The following is a 26,692-nucleotide window of genomic DNA, read 5'->3' as shown; positions in this document are numbered from 1 at the left end:
TGGCCCACCCTTTGGATACCTCACTCCTGCACTTCTCCCTCCCCCCGCACGTGACACTTGCACGGTAGGTTTGTCACAGGCCAATATAACCATTATTTTTGTTTTTGTACTTCTCTTTTCCTATACACCCCCAACCCCCTACTTTTGTCTTGTGGTGCCTGGAAACACCTGTGTACAGGTGCCATACAAATGCCCAATAAATAAAACGTTCTCTCCTCATTGCAGAACACAAGAGTTCACAATATACTCCTTTCACAACAATCACAAAGATACATTGTTTTGAGGGTTCTATGTGATATTTCTGTATATTGAAGGCCAAACACAAACATTTGGATAATCTTTCATTGCAGAAATGTCTTTTTCCGATGTAATCCACCGAATCATTCTGCCAGCTGATACCCCAACCACCCCTACCCTCAACCTCTCCCACACTAGCAGGATTTCCCGTTTATCTGCGAGGGGGCATGGGGTTTCAACCCAAAGCTTTGCTTTTTCCCTGCAGCCACTCCATTCCCCAACATAAATATCCCCTCTCCAACCCCCCGCACACACTCAAACATACTTACACCATTCGCTCCCTGCCCCTCCCTTCATTTTAGCATACAGTCACCCACCCCACCCCCTCCATACTTTACATACACAAAAACATACATACATGCATACATTTGTGCACACTCGTGAGCAGTCTTTCTAAATCGATTGTTTTTTCGACATTCAAAAAAATAATTGTTCACCCTAACAGTTTTTAGAGTCTCTATCTCCCAGTACCGACTTTTTTCTACCCCCCTCATTGATCTCAAGAGTTAAGTGTCAGCTGTGCTTTCTTGGGATCACAAGGTAGCACTGCAATAGACAGTTCCTTCTCCAAGTGCTGATTGTTTCCATTTCCTAAACATCAATGCAAGAGATAGGAATATACGATTTGCCCAAGATCACAATAATAATAATAATAATAATAATAATAATAATAATAATAATAATAATATTAATAATAATTTTGGCACTTATATAGCGCTACAAACCCTCAGGTATCTGAGCGCGGCTTATTATTACCCACAGTGTGTGGTACGCACTTCTCCCTAAGGCACGACTTTCTAAAGTTAATATCAGTCATCCCTCTTTAACACCATTTTATTGTAACTCCTGACATACCATGCTTTAAATTCACTATTAAATTACTTTTGTATGGAGGGAAATGGTTGCTGTACCGTAAAGCCACCGCCATGCATTGTTACCTGTTTAGGGTGGCTTTATGGTCAATCCATAGAAAAAGATGCATCGAAAAGACAATACATTGAAAATAAATGCATCAACATTCTATGTTTAACGTTAAAAGTACATATCCATCAAAACTTTTCCATCAAATGGATATGTACTTTTAAATGTAGAAGATAGCATTTTGATGCTTTTATTTTCTACGTTCAAACGTTACATGGAGCTGTCCTGTGCTGACATTTCGGCACTGCCCAGCTCCTGTAACGTTTTATCTTTTTTTTGTATGTTGGGGGTTTCCCCCCTACGCTCCCAACCTCCACACCCACTCCCCCTAACCCTAACCCAACCCTAACTCTTACGCCTAACCCTAATTCTAACCCTTGCCCTAACCCTAATTCTAACCCTCGCCCTAATCCCATTCCTAAATCTAACCCTTGCCCTAACCATAAACCTAATTCTAATCCTTGTCCTGACCCTACAATCCATCGAAATCCATTGCATTTTATTCTAAGGAAAGGCATTTCGATGGAAATGATTGTCCTTGAATAACATTCGATGGAACTGACTTCGATGGCTTTGCACTTCATGAAAAGACCAGATACCTTTACGGTGCAATCCACACCCTCACCCCCACCCCCCACCCGAAAATGACCAGGGCAGAGGGGAAGTGCCAAATTGTTATTTCTCTACCCCGGGGCACTGCCGCCACTAAGGCCGACACTGCTCTTGAGAAGAAGTGGCACCTACATGCAATCACCAAAAATGTTCTCTTAGAATATAATTCAGATATTAAATCACGGCAATGCATTGTTACGTTATATGTCATTGCTCTAAAACACATACATCAATAATGTGGTCTTCTATCAAATAAGGCAGTGATTAATTCACTTTAATATGTTAATACATGATGCTGCGGATGAAATATGGCACACCACAGACACTGAATAAAAAGGCAGCATGTAAAAATAACATTGTCATGCATGCTGCACCATTCCAAGATGGCGCTGCTACGATGGTGTTTTAGATAAGGATACGATGGACCAATAAAAGACACTCTCTGCATCATGGAGACTGTGATTGTTGTAGTTGTTGCACCCTGTTTATTATATTATAAACTGGAAAAGAACGTCAATCTATGAAGCAGCAGGGAAACAAAAAAAGCTCTTCAAAACCACATTGGAAAGCTCTCACCCCAACTTACACTAGCTTCTGCTTTTGCCAGAGACACAAGCAGAGCATACACCACGATGCACTCTTTCTGCATCACACAGAAGCTTATTGAACAGAAGGGCCAGCTATGTAATGTCAGGGAGGCAAAGCTTTCTCTAGCAAGACCTAAGACCACATGACTATTTTTATATAAAAGACTGCATTTTAGAAGGTTCTTGAAAGTTTTGAGAGTAGTATTGGGAAAGTGGACTGCGTTAGATGCAGGAAGGAAGGCGCCCAATGTGTTTTACTGAACTGGACATATGTAAAACGCTTTTGCTGAGATAGAATTGTACACAGCGTGTGAACTGTCTCTGACTTGGCACTTGTCTGCCGCTTTCAAGTGGCTGGACACTTACCTGTGAATGATGGGTGTCGATGCATTTGCAATGGTGGTTTCTTGGACGACAGCCTGCGCCTTCGATGACAGGCCATTAATGGCGCTGTCCGTCAGCTGCAGCAATCACTGGCGGAATACACGGAGCAAACAGTGAAGCTGTGTCATCTAATTGCAAAAGCCTGACATAAAGTATAGTATTTAACTCCAATTATACCGCACCACAATTACAACAATCAGTACATTTTTCGAGGACAGCACTGATCTTGAGACAGAGATGATCCTAGGAGGTGAGTACCGCGTGCCTAGGAGGCGGTGAGTACCACGGGCTGTTCTTGAATTCTGCCACTGGGTTTCTTTTTCGACGGACAGGTCCTCTTTTCCCATCTTATCCCTCTCAGCAAAGGTCAACAGGCTTCAGAACACTTGTCATCCCTGAATATCCCTGGCATCGAAATTGTTTCATACAATTGCCAGCGCTGTTTTACCTGTACAGATTTCCAATGTGCTTTGATAAACCAGAACACAGTAAAATTACCTTGTCCCTGTCCCAAGGGGAAAAAAAAGAAAAAGCATAAGGAAAGTAATTACCCAATCTCTTAAATTCGTGTATCTAAAGTCAACGTATTTTACAAGTATATGTCATAACTTAAAAACAAAAAGTTTAGATACTGAAAGAAGACAAATGCTAACGAACCCACAGATGAACAATATATGCTGAAACTACAAACCTGAACTACAAATCATTATAAACCAAAATATCAAAAAATAATTTTATTAAATCTTAGATCGACACCTAATTACATTTGATAAAAACTCTAAAAACAATCTGATCACACAGTTTTGACAAGTTGATGAAATGCGCTGACCTCAACACAATATCTTAAATCAATTATAATGCTTTTACAAAAAGTGTGGTTAGTACATGCATGTGTGTTTCTTGCATGATAAGATTCTTACACAGAAGCAGAGCACTACTGTTCATATGACAAAACTCTGGCAAAGGGAAAGCTATTAGGGAAAACCTTAAGCAATAGTGATGGTTGACATATGTTTCAGCTATAGGCAAAATAAAGGATCAGACATGATCACCAAGTGTCTGTCTTTGCTGGTGTAACCGTCTTCAGGACAGGTAGAACAATAAAGATGTAATACATTTGTAACGACTCCTTTGAGGATGTTCATGCTTGTTTCAAATTTCAGCCCACTATAAATAAACATGCAAAACATAATATCAAAACATAATTAAAAAAATATTCAGCAAACAAATCGTTCAAGCGTTAGAATTCATTATATCAGTGGGATTTCAATGATTTTTAACACCGCATTTTCTGACATATACTCATCTTAGACACCAACCTTAATAGCTGTGAAACATGAATGAGAGAAAAATCTCAGAATTTTAAGAGATCAATTCTCCTATCGCCACAAGGGGAAAGGCACACATTTCTGCGTTAGTTCTCTGTTGTGAGTTATTGTGGTTTTATCTATCAAAGAAATGTTATCTATGAGAGAAATACTCAATCTTTAGCTTACCTATTCGCCCAAAAGTATTGGTATGTACCAGGAGGTATGGACCTTCATCCTCAGTTATTGCAGATAATTATTGAAAAGTGATGGGTTGAGGATCTCTTTATCTATAGTTAAAAATATATAATCACGGTTCCTTCTTAGTAAGATCTACATACACGACTATCATAGTCTGTCTACTGTTATTACATCATCTTGCGGAACTTTAGCGTGGTTCAGAATTTCAATAAAGAATTTTACTAATACCTCTAAAGATTGCAATATCCCAAATGAATGGATCTGACAGTGCCCGTGTCTTTTTAGTAACCAATATATACAGAGGCAACCGTATCGGAGAGGAACTTCCTGGATGTAATTCTTTTTGGCCTTGGTCTTGTGTCAACAAAATAAACGACAAAAGAAGGAGAGTGACTTAACATCTGTAGAATGTGCCTAAATTCAGATTTTAAATACAAAGTGCTGCGTTTACCTTTCGAAAATGTTATATGCGAAAAAGGAGAAAGAAAACGTGATGCTATATTACACAGTCTCTTCAGAATCCTTCTTTCCGGTTAGGGAAACAGAGAAAAGGAGATACATTGGGCCATCTGCCTCAGTATACTTATGTCGCCCGCAGCCACCTGAAATATGTGTGCCAGGGGATGATGAAAAAACTACAAAGAGGGGAGACGGGAAGACCGGAACATATTCATGTTTAGTGCCCTTATAAGTAATTGTTTTGCAAAAAAAGTCCCCTCTTACTAAATAGAAATAACTCCCAGGAGTGCTTACCTCCTTAATCCTGTTCTTTCTTCTTTTCATACCGTAGCCATCTGCCGGCGAGGACCTGTTCCGCGGCAAAACAAAGTTTGTTTTAACTTACTACGAAGACCGGAAATGGTTACAGTGCGGTGCGTCACGTAAATGACTAGACCGCTGGGTTCTGAATTCTCATCTGGATCACGCTGTATCGCTACAGTTGCCTTGTTTTTTAGGGGGCTGTTGTTAAGGATTTCTATTCTATTATCCCACGGCATGATGTACTGTCGTGGATCAACATGTTGTCCCAACATGGACTCCCAGAGAAGACTATAGAGAGAAATTACGTGACAGAAACATATGACACCTCTGTGTGTCGTGTGCATGATCTTAGTCTTGAAACAAAAGACGGAAAAAATATAATAATAAATGATAAAAAGTCTTTGTACAATCTAGAAATAACCTATCCATCAGGAATTTATGGTGAGCATGCAAGTGAGAGCTGTTGTCAATGAAAATAAAACAAATGAAGCAGCCAGCAAAGGAATATTTGTCGAAATTATTATATTTCAGAAAAAAAACATTTGTTAGACATTGATAATTAATAATTAAATGTGTTCATAGTCAGCATGAGTTAATTATTGGAGGCACAATATTTAATTAATCAAATAATCCATTAAGTTAATTATAGTTCCCTTTATGATTTCAAATTTTACAGGTGGAGAGATACTAATCTCTTGATGAAATAACTAAAATGGAGCTGTAATGAAGCTACTAAGCATGAAATGGTCATAGGAATAATGACCATTCGACTGCCGTGTTTAAGTCTTGATTCACTGTTTTTAGGTTATGAATCCATTTTTGTTCACTCTTGGTCAGGGCTAGATCCCTGTTGCCACCCTGAGATGGTTGAGGAACAATTTGGATAACAAACCCAAAGGGGGTCTGCTGACTCATTATTCACCTATATAAATGCAATTTCCGTCAAAGGTCATTAAGAAGATAATTTCCCAAAAATTTAATTTAACAAAGGGGACCACTCACATTTGCGCTGAAACTGTCCACCACTATCACAACTGTGGTCTCATGCACAATCTTGAATTCTGTCCAGCTTGACAAAAGACCCACTAATTCCCCAGAAATGTCCACGGCGTCCAGCAAGATCCACTGGCCCTAAAACATCCAGAGCCAAATTGAGCACCCCACCGGGCGAGTTGACTTTGATCACAGGCTGAGAACCAGCAACCATACATTTACCCAAACTTTCATATTCAATAAACTTACTCAAATATTTCTCAATTTCCCTGTCAAACCCAGTGCCACCAGTATTCCGCCCTTAGCAGCCCTTTTGTCTTCCACACTCCTATATGCCATTCATGGGCTATCTGAATTCATTTGTGTCACACAGACGTAGGCACTATCACTTGGTCCCACCTGTACAACAAACCACCTTCCACACATAGTTCTGATCGATATTCCTAATACTACTTTTCTTCCTCACCAAGCATCCTCTTGTCTGGCCAACCATTTCTCACACATTCTTTGACCCTTCACATTACTTCTTCCTTTCACAATGCCTACATCCACTCATCCCTTGTAATGATCCCCTCAACAAAGACCATGGGCCCTCATTACGAGTCCGGCGGTAACCGAGGCGGTAAAACCACCTTGTTACTTCCGGACTCGTATTACCATATCGCCTCTGTGATTCCCGGAATTACCGGGGCATTACAACCCCTGTGTCCCAGGAATTCCAGAGGCAGAATGGTGTAAATCCCCATTCCCATTAATGGGAATGGGGTTCATGGAAACACCTGCACCATCTCGTGATGGTGCCGGTGTTTCCTCGTCCGCCTGCAGGCGGGCGATGGTAAACCCGCCAGGTCAGGGAACGCCACCTCCCGCCTGCAGGACTCGGGATCGGGCGGTCCGGATCTAACAGTGGTGGCGGGTTCACTGCCACTGTTATTTCTGGACCGGCCAACCTGTAATGAGGCCCCATGTCTGTCAGATCTGGCTTAGTTCCTTCCTCTTTTCCCCCTTATCTCGATAAATGATCTGCCATCTGCCAGAATGTTCTCTTTCCCAGGTATGACTTCCATTACAAATGTGGCCACCCAACTCGCAATCCTCCTAAATACTTTGCCCAAAACTTTGGACTCAAAAATCTCCTTTAAAGGTTTATTGTCAGTCAAAATTCGGCACCCAACACGTTTTTGAACTTCTCGACAGCCCAATGACATTCCAGGGCCTCCTTTTCTAAGACTGAATAATTCTTCTATGCACCCCTCAAAACTCTTGATGCATGCGTAACAATTTCTTCTCCCTTCTCACCATTACTCTGTGACAAAACAGCTCCTATTCCATTGTCAATGGCATCAATGATAGACTTCTTGTGGGTATCATATTGGCCCAGGGCCTTCGCCATGTTGATCTCCCTTTTGACCACGTTAAATTCTTCCTAAAACTCCCACTCACATTCCACACCTTTTAGTCTAATAGTGACCTCAGTCTTACCACCTTGTCAGTGAAATTTCGTACAAACTTCGGATAGAGCTCTATCATTCCCAAAAAAGATCTAAATTATCCCTTACCTTTAGAAGTCGTCACCTTTTTTCCAAACGCAGTCATACTAATTGTCACAGAAGTGCTTACTGTCCTCATGTTGGGTTGCTGGCATCCTCGCACCTCACTTCCCCTTGCGCAAGATTGTCCCTGCTCTGTTCAGAGACGTCCATGATCCGTTAGTGTCCTGGTAGCCAGGCAACTAGACCGCCCTCACGTGAATCAGCAATGTGCCCAGACGCTGTTCAGACATCATCAGTATCGACTTGCTTGAAGACGAAGAGGCCTCTCCCGGCCTCTGACATCTGAAGACACACTCCGGACGAGGTTAGACCACTGTGGCACTGTGGATATCGGGCTGCTCTCAGCCTGATCTGCACAGCACTCCTTCTGCTGTAGCGCTCCCACTCACAGCTCTCATCCCATCCTCATCACCAATGAAATTAAGAGGGACCTCATGTTCTCAGTAAGTTTCTTTGGTGATTTATTTTCCAATTAAGCTCCGAACCCCAGTTCCTCACGACCATCAGCTCCTTCATCCAGCATCAACTGGCTCCTCTAGAGCTCCTTCATGCATACAAATTCCAAACCTTCCATGTTACCATGAAGCAATGCACAACAATTTCCTTCACAAATGCAAGGGACTCCTATTGGATCAGATGGCTTATTACATCGGCAAAAAGCAGGTGTATTCCAAAGGAATCCATTGTAAATGCTACCTACCATTTGTAAATTAAAAGCAGTGTTTATTTGTACTGCAAAGTGCAAAAACAAATGCATACAGGCAATTGAACCTGCATTTAAACCTTTGTATTGCACTTTGCAGTGCAAATGAGAAGAATTGCACGGAAGGGATGTGTTCCCATATACGTACAAAAATAGTTGGTCCACTCCATGCAACTTACATGGATTAAAAAAAAAATGCCCTTTTTATCGCATTTGTTTTACACTTCCAGTTTTTATTTTCTAAGACCTGAAACTATACAAGTCAGGTGTAAATGGAAAGGCATAAGCCTTTATGCCAGCCTTTTACATCGCAGGTCATTTGCATTTTATTTGAAGGTGGAGAAGCGGGACAAGGCAGATATAATGTCTTCAAATAGTTCATGTATTTTTATGCTGGCATGAAACCAATGGATTCCTATGGAAGCTGTTTGCATTCAGCACCTGCTAAAAGCAGGCACATGCAATATCGATCCATTGTAACGGCCGCCTGCAATGCAAATTTGCAGGCAGCATTTCTATTTACATAATGGAGTTTAAAAGCAAGGATTATAGGTTAATGTGCCTGTATTTACGATTTCATTTTGCACTCTGCTGTGCAAAAGTAAAAACTGGCATGCAGAGGACTAAACATCACATAGGGGCTAATGCTTGTGGTCGCCTCCATTGAATGTGCATGTGTTTGTACCATGATCTCATTTGTGCTACACTAATTGTGGATACAGTCTGATCATTTTGCTTGGCAGGCAGCATTTATAATGGATTCCTATCGTATTGTTGGAAGAAGTAGCTTATTTCTTCAACTTTGCACATTTTATTGTTTTTAATATGTACCTTCAGCTATGCACCATCAGACCTACTACTGTAGTGGCTTGTTAGCTCAATGTATTCATTTCTAGATGCAAATGAAGGCTGCTACACACGTTTGTAATTACGCACTTTACATAAGGAATCACAGCTTGAATCCTATTTTGTTACATAATTTATGCACAGACACCAACTCACATGAAACATCTATTGTAAGGTACACATGCAAAACAACCTTTGATTTGGTATTGCATTAAAAACATATACGATTTGTTAGATTCCTGCGTTCATTGATTATTTCAACGATATATAAAAAACGTTTGTTTTTCAACTTTCTCTGGCCCTCCCACGCACATATATCACTGGATGGCACATTATAATCTAACCCTCTGCGATAAAGGTAAAATCTCCCACTTGAAAATTAGATCCAGCTTACTTCATTAACCTTGTGGTACCATAAAAGTTACTGAAATACTGCTTTATGTCAAATCTGACACATTGCCAATGATTCTGCACAAGGTATTTCATTTGTGTATCTCTTTTTTTATGCTCACCATCCAAATAATTTCTTGTCTCTTTGTATCTTAAATAGGCTGTCTCGCCCTTGGGCTTTTTCTTCCCCCACACTTTAGGCCAGCAATCTAATTTTCTGCAACTAGGTAGGACTCAGCTCGTCCTTGCCAGACCAAGGCCCCTCTGCCAAATATTGAATCCTCCCCAGTCACAGCCGTCAGTAAACTCCAACTCCCAGCACAGACGTCAGCCAGTTCTGACTCCAAACACCAACTTCATAACTCATCCTTTTTTCCTCTAATTCAACTGCCTTCATTCATCCACACCCCTCGGTTTATTTTCTTTAAATTTCACCATCTTCTTCATATGATGTCACCTCTCTCCATATCACATGCCAGCTTGTGTAATTATAACGCTCACCTGGCATCCACAGGGATGTCACTCAGCCTGTTCTGACCTCTTACGACCTCAAACCCTTCCCTGGAGTCTACTCGACTGGAGACTGGGCCTTGTTTTCTTGGAAAGTGTGCTATCCGTCCTGCTTTCAGCGCAGGGGCGCGTTGATTGATGCAGGCTCGTTGCTGCCTAGTTACTTCACTGGCAAGAGTCTGACAGGTAAGTATAATGAGTCTTTTGCACAGTTCTTTAACTTCGTTCCTTTCCTTCCTTAGATGATGGCTGGCGTCCGGGGATGGCGACTTGCTGCTGAGATGAGTAGCACTGAAGGTGAGTGAGAGCGCGGAGCGCGATGCGACCCTTTCGTATTTGTATTGAACTGAGTTCTTTTTCTGTGTCTTTTAGGTGCCGCAATGTTTTCAGCGTGGATGCCGGTTATGAAGAAGAAATGCGGTGAGTAAGCGCGGTATGCAGCGCCTCTAGATGCTTCCACGCTAACCTGGAGTGTCTTTTCTTTTCCCTCTTGCAGATGGATGAGAAGTTCCAGAGACAGAGTTCCCCCAGAGCGGCTGGGATTCAGGTAATTGTTTGAAGCTCGTACAGTCTTTAAAAATAAGCGAAGATTTGCTGAATGCTTACTAATGCCCTTTTTTTTGTTCTTTACCCTTTTCCTTAGGAAGCGGCGTGCCGGGAAGGGAATGACACCGCCAAAGATGCCCGCAGAACAGAAGGAGCGATGAATGATGGGCAGAAGCGCCGCAAGGTAAGGCTGTTCCTAATGGTGTTCTTGTTCTTGCAGGAGCTGAGCACAGAAGAACGATGCAGGCCTACTGGAGACCGATTCGAACACGGTGAGTATCACGCTGCAGGTGCAGAAAACACAAAGCATGTTTCTCAGCCTGGGCATGGCTTAAATAGTCTCTGGGTATTCCAGGTGTCTCTGGGCTGAACCACACCCAAAGGACTAGACTGCACATGCAGTTCTGGGAACCGAAATATGTGGGGGCATCCATCTTGTCCCCATCAATGCACTACAATTCCAATCCCCAATGTTATCCTATGGGAGTGAGTGAGTCTGGTGCCACAAAAGCCAAGTCTGACTCCAAGTGGGTCTTTGGAGGGATGGAGAGGCCCTTGAGGGCCATGTAGGGGATTGTGGCCTGGCTCCAGCCTGACATATTGGAGGGCTGGGGACATGAGGGGCAGAAATCATGACCCATTTGAACAAGATTCCGTTTGCCTCAATCTCATGCTGCTCTTGGAATAATGTTACTTTTACATCCCTTTTTCATCCCTTTCATTTACTTCCCTTCCCTCCTATGCTAACTTACATGAACAATAATTGGTTTCTTTCAAGGCCAATCTCACTTCTGCTACATGCTCAGCCCACTATGAATCTTTTTCTTCATGAAGCACTGTTGTTCTCATTTGGTTTTACTTGGTTTTTTTCTGAATCAATCTATGATTTATGCACCTGCGGCTATGCTAGCATTTGAGTGGCCTATGTCAATCTAACCAAACTCTACTCACCTCCCAACTCTAAATGTTAATGTAAAATGTAAATGCACCTAATATACACATTCTTTATCTCATACATTCTCTAACATTCACCCCTTTTCTGTGGAGGACACTGATCAAAATATGGGGACTCTGCAGAACACATTGCAAGAACACACTGGGCCTCATTACAACTCCGCCGGTCTGGAAACATTGGCACCGGTAAGCTTGCCGGTACCGTTGTTTCCGGACCAGCAAACTACGAGTTCTGTGAGCGGGTGCCTTTCAGCATGCCAGGTGTGACCTGGCGGACGGAACAGCACCTGCTCGCAGACCTTGACGGATGAATCCATCCTCCCCATTCCCATTTGAGTCCAATTGGACTCAAATGGGAATGGGGAGTAATATTTTCCGGCGCCTGGGAATGGGCAATTACCGGGTCCGCTGGGGCTGGAATGCCGGTAATTGCCCATTCATGACCCCCGCCAACCTCGTAAATACCCCCACTGTACTGCAATGACCTTACTACAAATGATCCATGACACAAGGTGTGTAACTGTATAATGCTCTACACATGTACTGACCAAAGCCCATGCTTGATTAATTTACCATGCACCAATACCTCAGGTTTTGGATTTCTTATTGACACCTCACATCCTTCCGTGTTGATCTCCCTGTAATCCACATACAGCATTTGTTGCATCAGGTATCAATGGTTTTCCAGGGAATATGCAATTTTGCTCCATGAACTTCACACAAGTATTTTTGGAATTAGGTACAAACCCATCTCCCATGTCTGAAATGCCACAATTTCAGGAGTAACAATTGGTATGTATTTATCATTTTGCCAGAAGCCTACATTATTTAAAATTTTGGTGTGATATATCAATTTTGGGGTGATATATGGAATGCTCAATAAAAATCCAATCTCCATTCGCTCTTTATCAATGTGCAGGGGACTCACACTTCCTATCTCAAATGCATTCTTTTTTCTTGTTTTGGTTCCATTTCCCAGCTGGTTATCCATGCCATCATTTGTTGGATGATGTCAGATGATCCAAAATAAAAGGATTAACACCATGAGAGGTGACTTCACAGTGTTCCAATAGATATTAACTAACAGCCAACCCTGAGAGTCAGCTGTAGACTTTATCCCCGCTCTAACTGAAAGCTCGTTAGAAAACAGGAGTGAGTTAACAAATGTTGCATTTCTAGACAGTATACACAGACCTCCCACAGGGCGTCCCACAATTCCACAAGAAGCTAACTCGTGATAAGAGAAGAAACCATCAATGTTGAAGACATATTTAACACAAGTTTCCTGCCAAAAAAATTAATTAGAAGAACCAAACACATTGCTTTTCATGGGATCATTGAGGAAGGAAGTAAAACCCCTCGAAATTCAGGAAAATATTTTTACATGCAGATTGGTTAGAGGCTCTTCTCAGCTAGTCAAAGTTTCATAAATATCTGAGCAACCAGTTCAGGGATGAGGTATGAAGCTGTTGATATTGTTGAGGCCGCCTTCACCTTCCCACAGTAACATTCACACCACTCTGTTCTGGAGTTCTGTCCTCACTGGGGTTTTGAGTAGCACCCATTTATTTCTGTTTTTTACTTAAGAAGTCTTCCTTTCCCATGCCCCCTTGCCCCTTCTTCCTAGTTGTAACAGATTTTTGACTACGAGAGTCAAGAATATTTCGAAAAAAGCCATTTATGCTGCCTGTAAGAGTCGATTTTTTAGACCCATAACTACCTTTAGCTTTTAAGTTGGGTACCTCAACAGGTTCAGCACACTTTACTGTAAGAGAAGGCTGTTGTAACTTACGCTTCTTTTTCTTTTTCGTCTTTCCATTAGTCTTCTTCCCAGGAATGTATTTGTGTTTATCACTCAATGTACTAGGTGGCGGTTCCGAGATTGCATCCAACGAACCTCCTACACCTTGAGCGGGAGTCTCAGACTCCACCATTTGGGCCAATATAGTAAATTCTTCTATAGTAGATATAGATAAGGGAGTGTCCTCAAAACCCATATTCCCTGGCGCATTTGGTGGGAACTCGAAATAACTGCAACATGCCCCATGAGCACGAGTATCTTACTTCACCGATTTTTGCGCTGAGTGAAGCCATCTCCACTCTGGCACCCTCCCACTGAGCAGCCAGTTGAACTATTTTCGCATCGTGATTTGCTGATAAGAGACGGAAATTCGCCACGGTCTCGTTTGTAAAGTCATTCACTGCAGACTTTAGCACTACCAGCGAGATTTAGGTCAATTCTAGGTCCTTGGTAATCTCCAGTATCCCAGAATCAGGAAGAGTAATAAAAGTTTTGTGAATAAGAGCAGCCACACTTCTGAGAGCCCACCGAGGAATTACTTTTGGAAGAAATCCTTTGCCTGCTACTTGGGTCAAAGGAAAACTCCCACAGTCTCCAAATAGCACACCACGATGGCAGAGGCAAAGGTCGCACCGAGCACACCAGGTATTAAGAAAGACGATTATGTACTTTCAAAGATCAATGTGTGACACAGCTTATTCAAGTCCAAAAGGCCTTTTCTTTCAATAGTGAAAAAGAAGTTTGTAGCTCATCCAGCAACCTATTCTTCCAAGCCGTCTGAGCCAAAGACAGCAAAAGGCAGACACCTCTGCAGACAACTCCGTGAACGCACTGCGTCAGGCTGGAGTGTTTGTAGTAGCGGAGGTGAAGTGAGCTCCTCCTCCTTCCTTCACTTAGGCAGGGAAAACAGACTTGCTGCACAAACGGAAACTCCAAGCACCAAATATAAAGGCAGCAAAAGGTAGACACCTCTGCAGACAACTCCCCCGCCAATAAAATGCACCAGTTTCACCCATTATTTTAAAGATTTTCTTGAAGAGAGAAGACCCCCGAGCTTCCCTTTATTGGTTTGAGCGGCCTCGCTACAGTTGGCTCTGGCATATTTGTGGGAAATATTTTGCTCCCCTCCAATTAAAAAATTCACCATCTGCCACTGGTAGCAGGGCTGCCACATCTTTTGCAAATAGATGTGAAATTAAACCATGATACTGCTCATAAAGGGGGACTTGTATTACGTTGATTAAGATCATTTCTGAGCCCCTGTTACAAGGAAAAAGCTGCAGTGCATGAGTGTGGCAATTAGGAAAAGTAGAAGGTGAAACTGCCATCCACCACGGATTAGGACCATGGATCCTTGGTGAGGAAAGATCATTGAGCCATATTATCCACTACAGTGATAGATGGGACTTCAGCAGACAAACACTGATATTGCTAGTCTTCAGAGGAAGAGGAAGCAGGGTAAAAGAATCAATTCACAATATACCTGTTCTGCTTGCTTCAATGTCCGTTAGATGATCTAACCTGATGATGGGCTGATCGTTGCTTTAAAAACACAATCATTCAGTGAATGATTTAGACATGTCATGCCTTTGTTGACCAGATATGGAATAAAAACATTTTGTGGGTTGCTTTTTATGCACTGTTAAATCCTACAGGAACTGTGACAAAGTAGTGACAGAGAGATAGGGTCTGTGACAAAGGAGTGATGGACAGAAAGACTGATGATGGAGTTACCAGCAGAGCGAGTGATGAGTGAGGGGCTGTGACAATGGACTGACAGACAGAAGGAATTTGATGAGAAAATGACTGAGAGGGACTGTGACAAGGAAGTAGGTGGTGAGGAAGTGACCAACAGAATGATTATGAAGAAGGCATGCAAACTAGGACAGAGGGACTGAGTGGGAGATCTACGACTGAGCCCTTAACCTCTATCAAACACCAAACTATAGCTAGCTGTGCAGCTGAAAATTAAAATACTTCACTCTGCCCACTGAACAGACAATATGCAGAGGCTCAAGACCTCATCAGTCACTCTGAGTCTTCATTTGAGATAGATGGCTTTCCACTTCCATGAGATGAAGAGTGCCAACAATCTGGCACTTAAAGGTTCAACACATATCTTCATGTGTCAGGCAATATAGATATAATGGATAAATTAGCCTTCACATCTATTTTATTTATTTATTTTATTTATTTAATTTATAGAACGTGCAACAACCCATAGGCATTGAGGCACTGTTACCATTAACCAGTTACTTGCATATACATGGGGAAAGAAAAAAACATAGAAGAACAAGCATTTAGTAGGTAGGGCATTGCAAAGGAGAGTAATATGTGATGGAATGGTTTAAGTAAACAACCAGGTTTTCAAGGATTTCCGGAAAGCCCATTAGGAGGCCTCCACTCTCAAGAAGGAGAGAGGGAGTTCCATTGACCGACTGCGATGAATAACAAGCTGGAACTTCCTGCTTTCATGATTCTTTCTTTGGGCTGTCAGAGGCGATAAGTGTACATCGATTTGGTGGGTCAAGATGACTGCGCTTTTCTAAAGTTTCTGAGAGAGGTAGGGGGGTGCTGTGTTCATCAGGTGTTTGTGAGAGATGGACATGGTCTTGGAGATGATCCGTTTGTGGATAGGCAGCTAGTGGGCTGCTTTTTCTTGCTGCAGAGATGTGAGCCTGGTTGGGAATGTTGAGAGCTGCTTAGAGTGTTTTGTTTTGAATGATTCGAAGCTTCAGAATGTTTTGGGATGAAGTACATGTGAATAGGATATTACAATAATCCAGCCGCACGCTGATGACAGATCTTGCTATGTTGAGGCAACTGTCAGGGGATAGGAAGGGTCTGGCAGCATTTATCAGCTTAGAAGTGTAGGCTGTGGAGGAGGCGATTGTGTTCACTTAGCCCGTCATAAAGAGGGTGTAATCTAGGTAGAGACACAGTGTCCTAACTGATGAAGGGATGGGGGATCATGGTGTCATCAATTTTAAAGGCTGTATATTGGTGGGAGATCTTGTTGAGCATTGTGGGAAGACCAATTAACACGATTTCAGTTGTATCCTCATTTAGAGGTTGTTGGCTACCATCCATGATTGAATGGTGTTGTAGGCGTGTCAAGGTTGTTTGAGTGATCTGTGTTATTGCCAGAGATGAGTAGGAGGATTTGTGTATCTTCTGCATAGTTGGTATAGGCTATGTTGAGGGAATCGAGGATGTCTAAGAGGGGTCTTGTGAAAATGTTGTATAGTGTGCGTGATATGCATGATACTTGGGGAATCCTGCAAAGGATAGGTGCAGTTGGGGCATTGGCGTTGTCAGAGAACACTTTCATGACCCTTCCTTTTAAAAAGAAAGCGGTCCATGCTGTGGCTTATTAAAGAAGTTGGCTCAGGTAGTGAGGGGATGGAAGAGGATTTTGTGATCTACCAGGTCAAATGCTGCTGCTAGAACGAGGAGGAGGGCTGGCTTTCCCATGTCTCTGAGTTCATTAATTTGATTGGAGGTGTGCAGATTCTGTACCATGGCCTGGGTGGAAGCCTGATTGGTGCATTCAAAGAATGTGATTAGTTTCCAGGTAGTTTTGGATCTAGGCTTACCTTGATATTCAGTTTAGTTTGGAGTAGGCACAGATTGAGAAGCCAACTGCAGCTTGACATCCAGCTTTCAAAATCTGAGAGTTGGAGCTGGGACTTACAGCTTGAAACAAAGATTGGTTCCCTTTATTGCAGTGGGTGAAACCCCATGGGCCTGCGGCCTCTTTCCCAGGGAAGTGTGGGACGCCAACCAGAAATGGGGGGGAAAAGAAATGTATTTTTTTTTTATATAAAGGGAGGAAAGAAAAAAAACAGAGTGAGATAGGACATCCATGTTTGTGCATATCCCATCCTTCCATGGACCCCATCACACATGATCAGTGTGACAGGGCCAGGCTTAGGATCTGTGGGAGTTTTTGATCCAGGAAAAAGACACCCTGGAAGCGTGCTCTCTATCCCTTTCCAGAGAGCATGCTTCCAAGGTATTTGAATCCAGTCACAGGAATGAAATGGGGCTGTGATTATATCAGGTAAGGAGGGGAACCTTGGGGGTGTTTGTGGAAAGGGTGGGGGAGCGCTTGGGTTATTTTTGGATCAGGTGGGGGCCCTTGGATTGTTTTTGGAGCAGGTGGGGGAACCCTTTTATTGTTTCTGGAGAGGATGGGGTCCTTGGGACAATGCAGGGAGTGGAGTGTGGTGGGAAGGAGCGGGGTGGGTCACCCCTGGCAAGGGGTGGCTCATCCATGATAGGTGAGGGGCCATCGAACCCAGTGGTCTTCTCAACCCGTATGGAGGAGCCGAGAAGCCAGCACACTGAAACACTGAGCGCTCTTTAAACCCCTCTTGATTGATTTGGTCTCCCTCACTACACTCGGCCTCTATGGCATATCTGGCGGAAATCTATACGGCCCTCCACTGGCCCTGGCACTATGCTGAGACCATGATGAGAGGAGCCCGGGCACTGTGGTGGAAGCAGAATGAGGGAGTGGGAATGGGATAGTGATGGGAGCAGGGTGAGGAGAGCCCAGGAACTTTGGTGGGAGCAGGGTGGGGAGAACTCAGGGTCTGTGGTGGGGTGGGGAGGGCCCATGGACTGGGCTAGAGTGGGATGAGGAGGCCCAGAGACTGTTTTGGGAGCTGGTGGGGGAGCCCAGGGACCATACTGGGAGTAGGGTGTGTTGCTGGCGCGCAATAGTTCACAGACATTTGAACTTATTGTTCAGTTGGCATTTTTGGGGGGTCCAACCTGCCCACATTTTGCTCGGGGGGCACAGGACAAAAAGGTTTGAAGACCACTGCTTTACTGAGTTCCTTGTGGGAAGTGGGGTAAGTGCCCACCACTGACATGTGCCAATCTTGGATGTGCCACTACTCCTCACCCTAAAGGACAAGAACGCGGGCCTGGCACCCTTCCTCCTCACGATGCTTACATGTGACATTTTACCTCACCAACAACCCATACCTGGCATCCTGCCTCAACCCACCCACAATACAAGTCTCACCCTTTGCTTTTTGTGCCTCCACCCACAGCATCGGTCCCATAACAGGCTTCCTTTATCTGCACAACACAAGCCACATACCTAGCATCATGCATCCTGCTCCTAAAACACAAACCTCGCTCCTAGCTCCCCACACCACAACCCCAACATCCATTCATAACGTGTACATCTCATGCAAAATAAAATTATGCATATTATAATAACATGCCAGTACAACACTTCTGAAAATGCATTAAAACAAGGAAACCATAAGGAAACATTTATTTTGAAGAAATGTGCAATATAAAGTAGGATCTGAACCTGTCATGGCAGACTAAGTGCCTCATCTGGAGATGAGCGGAGCAGTAAAAATGTGGCAGCAATGCTTTTACCTTTGCATTACTCCTCGGCCCAATCCTGAGTTTGGGTGGAAAGTGTGAGGTTATAGCTGGAGGTTAAAACCTCCCTTCCACGCCCATTTTCCGTGCTATTATCGCTGAGAAACCCCATAGAGTCCCATGGACTCCTAATAAATGAGGATTAATAGCGCACTGCAACTCAGGATAGGAGCAAATTGCACCAGACCGAGTTGCGGTAACGCTAATAGCATTTGGGGGCATGCCAGCGCATTTACTGCCGGCATACCACCCAACGTGGGCCTCATCCCGTGTTGGGTGGTATCCCGGTGCTAATTGCCACCCAACACAATTAGCGTTACCACAACTCGTCCGGCACAATTTGCGCCAGATCTCTGGTTGCGGGGGCAGTAAGGACCCAATGAGGTTCGGGGGCGCTAGTACCAATAGCGGTAATAGCGCCAATGGTAATATCACTGAAAATGGCTTTAGGGCCGGTGTATTCACCTCCAGCTCAGAGCAGGAGTTGAATGTGCTGGAACGCGGGAGTGGGTGGAGCGGTACATGCGGCTGTAATAGCGTTTCCGCTGCATTTTCCCACTCTGCCCAACTCATGAGGAGGACAGTCTTTTATTTGGCCATCAAGAAAATGAAAGCACAGGAATCACGAGAATTCAATAATGCAACATTACCTAAGCTAAGGCACAAATCTTTAAAAAATTGTGGGCGCAATCATTGACGAAAGCAATGGAAAGTGGCATCACATAAAATGAACACATGAAAGTGAAATATGCAAATTATCATTTGGCCTTCCCTGATTGAATAAAGTGAGGGTGGATATCTTTACAAAATGGTCACACAGGACTCTTTAAAGGAGGGGTGCATCAGAAGTAATCTGTGGCACACCGTTTCATATGGTGTCATTCACACACCCATTTTCCCAGGTAATATTACTTTTTTGGTAATATTAGTGGCAAATGGCATCTTAACATATAGCACAAACCATCCCCCAAAACGGTAGGAACATTAGGCATACAGGAGGACCATTAAGTATACAGGGTACTGACCTGTTAACTTTCACTCCAGTTCTGAGATTTCAAAGGGCCTGTGGGGCAAAAGACATGCACACCAATTTAGCATAGATTGACATCATCAGAAGATACATCACCAACCGGCACATTACAAGGAGGTCTTCCCTTTTTGACACTCTTTGGGTAAGATCAGAAACTGTGAACTGAACCCAATCTGTATTTTTAAGCAAATCACCCACATATTTTCCCAACTTTATTTCACATAAATGTGTGCTAATGTTTTGGTTCAATAAGCTGCAATAAAAGTTGATAGCATGCATTCGAAATTACACAAGGAACACATAATCTACCTTGAAAATGTATCCATCATCTCAGAAACATGTACTTCTAAATGGCTACATCTTAATGCTCTGCTCACAACGAGCGAGAAGTTAAGCAGCTGTTTAACAATGATTAATCCCCCTCACCAACCCAAGGAGGGCAGTATTATTTATTACATGTTTACTTCTGACACCACAGCAGCAAAGAAAAACGTTAACAATAAATAGGTTTGTTCAACTGAAGAATCCCCAAACCAACATGCAGTTCAGGTCATGCCCTGCTGGTAACCAATTGGCAGAGGCACACCCCCATATAAGTCCATTCCTCAAACATCAACTAATTTTCTGCAGCTGCATTACACCAGACGCCAACCCAGAAGACTAAATGCTGTAGCATATAGACGTGATCCACGACCAACTCTGAGGACCTCGCTTACCACGGCATCATAGAACGATTATCTTCTTGACTGGACCACCTCACCCCTAAGCAAAACATATAAAGGATGGTTCGGCAGCACAATATCCTCGTCCTTGTATTTAATAGAATCTAAACCCCCTCTCATGTTAGTGAAGGGGATTAACCATTCTATGTCAAGACAGGAGGCTTCATATTATGCAAGTTTAAAACCCTTGCATCACATTAATTGCAACATGATCAATATGTTTGTGGCAAAATGTTTTGAACATGGACTCTCTGGACCAATCAGCTGCCTTCAAAATTTTCTCTAGACTTCCACCCAGGAAAGCGACTTTAGAGGCCATAGCACCCCTAACCTAATGGGGCCCGAAAGAAGAAGTGTCAACTGCTGCTTCTTTCCTAACCCACCTGGCTATCATGGCTGGGGACACCAGTTTGTGGGGTTTCCTATAAGAAATAGGCAGCTGACAGGTATTAGGAGGCCGAAGCTCCACTGTCTTTAACTCAAAACAGTTTAATCATTACACCACACATAGTTTTGGATTCTTAGGAAAAGCAGGTGATGTAGATAGAGTCCTGCGAAAGTCGCTAGCAGCACCAGGAAGATCTGAAGGTTTCCAAATCATAAGGGAAAGATGCGCCTGATAGACCAGCTCATGAGGGAGACCTGTCAGGTCCATTAGAAGCTGAGGGTAGAGAGGGAGAAGATTAGCAATATCCACAGCCAACTCCAACAGGGCTGGAGAGCACACCTGAGAAGGCCAAAAGGGAAACACCAACACCAACGCTAGCGTCACAGCCTGTCTGCGCACTTGAACTAGGACCCTGGCTATCATGGCAAAGAGGGGAAAGACGTAGGATAAGGGAACCGAGCAATCCTGGAGGAAAGCCTCGGTTGCTAACGCACTTGGATCTGGCCTCCATCTGTAGAAATGGGGAACCTGACAGTTGAGTCTCAAGGCAAAGAGGTCCACTTGAATCGGACCCCAGACGGACAAGATCTTGGCAAATAGAGCTTTGTCCAACATCCAATCGCTCCTGTCCTGGAGATCTCTGGAATTCCAGTTTAACACTGCATTGTTGACCCCTGGAAGATACTCCACCTTCAATAAAATGTCCCTGGAAAGGCAAACATGCCAGAACTCTCTCGCCAAATCTGCTAGGGCCTTGGAACAAGTTTTGCCCAGATGGTTTATGTACCAAACTGCTGAAATATTGTCCATCCGAAGAAGGGCGCAGTAATTCCCCTGATCCGTGAGAAGACTCTTGACATCAAAGGAGCCCGCTAACATCTCCAGACAGTTGATATGCAGCCTCTTCTCTAAACTCAACCACTTTCCGCCCGTGGACACCTGTCCTATCTTGGCGCCCCAGCCTGCTCTGCTGGCATCTGACTCCAGAATGACATCCGGAGTGGGCCCAAAGATCACTCTGCCATTCCAGGCATCCATATTCCTAAGCCACCAAACGAGTTCCAACCTGGCCTCAGGAGACAGAACCACTAACTGAGAGTAAGATAGACTTTTGAGAAGATGCTTGCCCTTGAGCCGTTGCAATGCCCTGTAATGGAGGGGAGCCGGAAAGATGGCTTGAATGGAGGCTGACAACATTCTCACAACCCCTGCTAGCTGTCTGAGGGAGACCTTCCCTTTCTTGAGGAGGAGGCAGATTTCAATCCTTATTTTGGAGAGCCTGCAGTCTGGAAGGAGGAGAATGCACTGCTTGGAATCTATATTGAAGCCCAGAAATTGGATACATTGTGTGGACTGGAATATGGACTTCTTCGCATTTATAACAAAGCCTAATGCTTGTAACAGAGACACTGTTAAACCCAGATGAGTCTGAAGAATCTGAAAACTCTTAGCTAGAAGGAGCATGTCGTCCAGCTAAATGATTATACGGATCCCTTTGGAGCTGAGGTGAGCCATCACCAGCTTCATTAGTTTGGTGAAGCACCATGGGGCTGACAAGAGGCCAAACGGAAGGGAGGCAAACTTCAAAGTGCGAGATCCCTGATGGGGACGAAAGACTAGGACTACCAAGCATGCATCTTTGAGGTCTATCTCGACCATCCAATCCGCCGGGATAAGGGTATCCCTGAGGAGATGAATTCCCTCCATCTTGAAGTGTTGATATACTACAAATTAGTTGAGGGCTCGCAAGTTTACGACTGGGCAAAAACCCTTCTCAGACTTCAGGACTAGAAATATTGTGCTCAAAAACTGGGATGTTCTGAAGGAGGATGGAACCACTGCCCCCTTGAAAATGAGGTCCCGGACCTCTGCATCTATATTAATTTCTGCTTGGCCTTGGAGAACACGAGGGGAAGAGGAACACAGAGAGTTGACAAAGAGGGGGAAAACATTTATTTGAAAACCCCTCGCTGTTTGCAACACCCAGGGATCTGAAGCGAGTGCCTCCCACTGAGGAACAAACCTGGCCAACCTGCCCCCTAAACCTTTGTGGGAAGAAACATTTAAAACATGGTGCATTACCTAGAGCTGTTCTTGCTGTACCAGCACCTATGCTGGCATGTCCAGTGGGATCCCCTCTGGGGGTAGAACTCAATCTGGGCTCCCCGAACAGAGGAGGAATTGTGTGCATCTCTGGATGCATACTGTCGGTGATGGGTAAAGCCCTAGGGGAAACGGCCAGCGGAGCGGGCTCTACCTGTTCCGGCCCTGTCAAAATGTTTTGGGGCAAAAACCTTTTTCATGTTGACCTGTGCCTTATCCAAGGCAGTGCAGGTATGTAGATAAGCTGACAGGTCCTTGATAAATCAATCGCCAAACAAATTATGCTGGGCCTTAGGACCTGCTTCCCCTTCCACCATATCTGCTAATTTGGAGTCCAGGTGCATAAGGAGAGACTTACGCCACTCCTTAGAAACAGCAGCGTTGGTATTGCTGAGCAGGCAAACTGCCTTCTGCACCCTGCCCCGCAGGGTTTGCAAATCTACAGGGGAATTTGATAAGGCGGCCCCTTCAGCCAACTCAACAATCTGCTCAAGGGCCCTAAGACATCCAATAACGTATCCTGGCAGCTCCTCCAGGCCTTATCATTCCCCTTCTTGGACTGTTCGATGTCTGGGGTAAGGGTTCCTTTGTCTGGGACCATTGGTCTGGGACACTCAGAATGCAGCTTGTTCCTATCCTCTTTGTGTAAAGGACGTCTAACCTAATGGTTCAAAATGGCACTCTGAGGGGTGTCATTCTGCTGACATTGGATGTTGAATAAGGGACGGTTGTTATAGTCTAACAATGGCCCCTGGGATAGACCTACAGGTCCCCCTTTTTCTTACATCTTTTACGAGAAGGGTCAGAATCCTCTGAATTGTCCTCAGAAGACATGGGAGCTGAAGGGGCACTAAAGGGAAGCTGAGAATGACATGGCCAGATGGGGGCTGACTAGGACTGAAAGGAACCCTCTTTGACCAATTTACGCTTTTGAACCCTTCCCTGGGGAGGAACTTCACTGGAAGAGCTAGATGGACTGAGTTATCCTTCCAAATGTTTAGATGTCTCGGAACACTAACGGGGTACATGCACAGGCACCAAAGAACCCTCCTCAGACGGAGGATGAAAGTCAGCAATCTTATTTACGAGCCTATCAAAGGCTGAGGCCAATGTGGAATTAAGGTCCTGAAGGGCAGAGACTAGATCATTTTGAATAACTTGAGACACAAAAGGCTGGGAAGGAAGGGCTACCTCCCCTGAACCTTTATTAAGAGTGTCATCCCCAACCTCTCACTTTTCTTCGAAGGTCTAACTTGTGTAGTGGCATCAGCTGAAGAAAAAAAAAACACAATTATGGGAAGAAAGGAAAATAAATAAAAAGAGGCCACTAAGTAGTGAAAACAAACACTTTAACAGAAAACACTGTGTAACCCAGCCTTGCAGGCAGGGTTTAATACGTGTAGAGAAATAAAACTCAGCACGAAGCACTGGTGCTGACACACACGCCGAGCAGGCATTATTTAAAAGTGCTTCCTTGTAAGGGTTAAGACAGACAACTTTATGCCCACAGCGCCCCTCCAATCACAGCTCAGCTGAAAGCTTGGAAGCCAAGCATGCCGGGGAAAAGAAAAAGAACACCCATGTGTTTTAAATATCAGATGGGGCCTGAACGCCGAGCAGGCCTCATACAGACGAAGCCCATTTGACAATGGGAGGGGCTGACTTCCCCACACAAACAGACACGCTTGCCGAGCAGGCCGTGTGTGAAAAGTAAACAGAGTGCTCGGCTCTGAGGAAATGGAATGCAGGGGGCCGGCGTTCGTGCTAATGTGACCGTTGGAGGCTGAAGGGTGAATACATTAAAGCAGTTGTCGCACATAGAAAACAAAAACTTTAGTGTAAATGAGGGACAAACGAGCCTGCAGCCATGTAACTACACGCTTACTGTAACAGAAGAAACAAAGTTTCTACACTGGAAAACACTGATAGCAACAAAGTACACAAGTGAATACAAATGTACTTGGCTTGTGGTGTCAGCAGCAAAGAAAGAGGAGTTGATATTTGAGGAATGGACTTACATGGGGTGGGTCGCTCCCTATTGGTTACCTGCATGGCAAAAGCTGACCTCCATGTTGGTTTAGGGATTCTTCCCTTGGATTTTATTAGTACTATTTCAGTTTCAGTTATTTATTGTTAAAGTTTTTCTTTCCTGCTGTGGTGTCAGAAATAAATATTTAATGCAGAATATGAAGCCGCCTGTCTTGACATAGAATTGGGGGACATATCCCAAGAAAGTGTGAGTTACGAGCTCTCCAAAGCACACATATTTTTTTCATAGTCACAGCATATCGTTTTTCATAGTCATGACATAGCAGATCTTTAAAAGCTATTTCTGTCGCGTTCTTATCTAGCTGAGTGCTTTAGTATCTTACCTTTTGATCTGAAGTCCAGTGTTCGAGTCCTGTCTTCTCCTGGAAAACCAGACTAATGGAACATTGCATCTTTTCTGTAAATAGAGTGTGAGGAGCCCGGCTGCTCTCATTCATCATGCTGTCAGAGGAATACAAGCCCATTCCTTTCGACTACGGCTGCTTCTGGTTAATAGAGAGGAGGGGAAGCTAGATGGCCTTAACTGCAGCACAATATAACTAAGGTAAAAAGATGTATTCATTGACTTTACAGAAACAGTCACACAATATAAAATACACGTTTTTGTCAACTATTTCAGGATGCATTGTATTTTTTAAACTGATTCCTTTTGCTCATCTGAATCATTGTGTCCTCAAATATGACAGGGAGCGTTTAATCAATTTACACTGGAACATGTACTTTGTTTTACCTTCTACCCAAGCCACTGGTGAATTTTGTTAGCAAGCTCTTGATATGTGTTTTCATTTTGTCCTGCTAAAATCGAATAAAGCTTTGCCTACTGGCTGCTTTGTGTCATCATTAGCTGTGTGCGCTACCCTCTGTCACCATCCCATCCCTTGTGGACCCCACTCCACTCCACCCCCATCCTCTGTGTGCCTCCGTGCTTCAGACTGGTAAACCCCCCTCACCACCACTGTATCCAATTATTTTGGTATCTCCTATCTTCTCTAACTGCTTCACTATATCCTATCCGCCTCCTATCACTAAATCTGGCCGGAAGAAACTTCAGAAGGACATATTGGGGTCCAACCCAGGCCTTCCTATTGCAGACAACTACGTCATGGCTTCCGCCAGAGAGACTCTTGCTCACATCCTCTTCTTCGTTAATGCACCTGAACTATGGACTCGCTACATGGTCAGCTTTCTCTCTCCTATCGCCTCTTCTCCCATTAATGGTGGCACTCACTGGGAAGTTCTCCTCCCCTCTTCACCATCTCCAGAGTCATCATTAATGTCTATTTCAATGGAAGTATAATGGTTCAGGGTCCTCAACCCAATCTTCTTCTCTTTGACAGGCTCCTCCCTCGCCTCTCTAACCTTACCTCTCCCTCCGGCCAGGATCCCTTGCCTTCTGTTCCTTCCTCCTCCTCTGCACAGGCCACCTTTTCAACTGTGCCTTCCTCCTCCTCTGCACATGCCCCCTTGCCAACTGTGCCCTCTTCCTCCCCTTCACAGACTCCCTTGCCCACTGTTCCCTCATTGTCCACTGCACAGACTCCCTTGCCCACTGTGCCTTCCTCCTCCATACAGGCGCCCTTAATTTGCCATACTGTCCTGGCTCACTTGTCATCCTTGGCTCCTT

At 44.0% G+C, this 26,692-nt stretch overlaps 1 long non-coding RNA gene across 4 annotated transcripts in view; it reads right to left on the bottom strand.

Annotated features, from left to right (window-relative positions):
- Positions 1 to 3,520: 3,520 nt before the first annotated feature.
- LOC138547073 (uncharacterized) overlaps positions 3,521 to 26,692 on the bottom strand; it is a 53,669-nt gene continuing 30,497 nt past the window's right edge. Inside the window, exons 4-8 of one of the 4 annotated variants that reach the window (XR_011290992.1) lie at positions 25,392 to 25,607; positions 19,802 to 19,839; positions 5,063 to 5,117; positions 4,298 to 4,398; positions 3,521 to 3,968 (exon numbers count right to left, since the gene is read on the bottom strand). This is a non-coding gene — a long non-coding RNA (uncharacterized lncRNA). The remainder of the gene's footprint in view (positions 3,969 to 4,297; positions 4,399 to 5,062; positions 5,118 to 19,801; positions 19,840 to 25,391; positions 25,608 to 26,692) is intronic. The other 3 variants (XR_011290989.1, XR_011290990.1, XR_011290993.1) reach the window with 3 other exon arrangements.

Source organism: Ambystoma mexicanum, chromosome 1q, assembly GCF_040938575.1.
Source record: "Ambystoma mexicanum isolate Mex_15411 chromosome 1q, UKY_AmexF1_1, whole genome shotgun sequence".
NCBI lineage: Eukaryota > Metazoa > Chordata > Amphibia > Caudata > Ambystomatidae > Ambystoma > Ambystoma mexicanum.
Note: the sequence above shows the minus strand (reverse complement) of the source record. Positions and strands in the feature narration are given on the sequence as shown.